We start from the raw sequence: 1,731 nt of genomic DNA, 5'->3' as shown, positions 1-1,731 counted from the left end.
CTAAAGATGCAGTACGCCACGGGGCCGCTGCTCAAGTTCCAGATTTGTGTATCCTGAGGGTACAGGCGGGTGTTTGAGGAGTACATGCGGGTTATTAGCCAGCGGTATCCAGACATCCGCATTGAAGGAGAGAATTATCTCCCTCAACCAATTTATAGACACATAGCATCTTTCCTGTCAGTCTTCAAACTAGTATTAATAGGCTTAATAATTGTTGGCAAAGATCCTTTTGCTTTTTTCGGCATGCAAGCTCCTAGCATCTGGCAGTGGGGCCAAGAAAATAAGGTTTATGCATGTATGATGGTTTTCTTCTTGAGCAACATGATCGAGAACCAGTGTATGTCAACAGGTGCATTTGAGATAACTTTAAATGATGTGCCAGTGTGGTCTAAGCTGGAGTCTGGACATCTTCCATCCATGCAACAGCTTGTTCAAATTCTTGACAATGAAATGAAACTCAATGTGCATATGGATTCAATTCCACATCATAGGTCATAGCCCTACCTATCAGCACTGAAAACTCTTTTACACTATGGGATTTTGCAAGAGCAGCGTGACTGACACTATGAAGGCATGTACTGAAGACAGCAAGCTGTTAGTACAGACCAGATGTTTCTTGGCAGGCTCGTTGTACCTCTTGGAAAACCTCAGTGCAAGACAGTTTTCCATGCTGGCACATGCTGAATTCTGCACATACGTGTAGTGCAGTGATACTGTGTAGCTTCCCCGAGCCCACTGTTCATAGTTTCTTCTTCTTGACATAGCGTTACTACTTGTAATTCTTTTCTTGGTCATGTTTGAGAAAGTACAGAATTGAGTTACAACTTGAGTTTTTTTCAACATGTGTGTTAAATTGGTTGTGTTTTTATATGAATTTTCATTTTTTTTAATAGTTAAATATCAGTTTTCTTGTGGCAACACCTGAAGTTCCCAAATAATTTTTAAGATTTTCTCAGATAGCTCTAATTGGCCATGTTTAATACATAGTTTTAAAAACACTGCAGATTGTGAACAGTAAATTATACAGGATTATGGGAGGAAATCCAGTACCCAGAATATTCTACCTTGTGTGTGTATGTGTGGTGCCTAGTAAGTATGGGGTGTGTGTGTGTGTGTGTGTGTGTGTGTGTGTGTGTGTGTGAGAGAGAGAGAGAGAGAGAGAGAGAGAGAGAGAGAGAGAGAGAGATTATCAAGAACAGCAAAACTAACTGCTTTAAAAATCCTATTGTGTAGTTCAAATGTCTTGCCCTGACCAATCTAATGAATTAATTAATGGGCCCTTTATACTAAACTAATTTAAACCGAGCAGATGTTAAGTTAAATGAAAAAGTTTACTGCTCAGTGTATCTGTTAGCATTATTTTTAACAACCATCTGCCTAATTTTTTTTGTTTTTGACTTACAGATAATCTCGTAAAGGACATACTTTAGATTCACACACATGTAATGAGCTAATTTACTGTTTTTAGAACAGTTGAAACTCACCTCACTAAAGAAAAATTCAGTGAAACCTCTTTACAAAGTATGTATTATGTAAACGGAGATCATTTGTCTAGTAATTGAATTATCTTAACATCATATATCAGAATTTTATTGTATTTGAAAGACAAAATTAAAAATATTTTTAATGTTTTCATACTGTTCCAGAGTTCTAAAAAGAAACTTAAGAGTTGATAAAGACAATAAGAATGATAGAATTAGAGCATGATTTTGAATAGCGGTTACATAGCAG

At 36.9% G+C, this 1,731-nt stretch overlaps 1 pseudogene; it reads left to right on the top strand.

Annotated features, from left to right (window-relative positions):
* Positions 1–6: 6 nt before the first annotated feature.
* Positions 7–554, top strand: LOC114636824 (annotated as a pseudogene).
* Positions 555–1,731: the final 1,177 nt, after the last annotated feature.

This window comes from Grammomys surdaster, unplaced genomic scaffold (assembly GCF_004785775.1).
Source record: "Grammomys surdaster isolate TR1022 unplaced genomic scaffold, NIH_TR_1.0 124969, whole genome shotgun sequence".
Classification (NCBI taxonomy): domain Eukaryota; kingdom Metazoa; phylum Chordata; class Mammalia; order Rodentia; family Muridae; genus Grammomys; species Grammomys surdaster.
The sequence above is the reverse complement of the archived record's forward strand: the minus strand, read 5'-3'. Positions and strand labels throughout refer to the sequence as shown.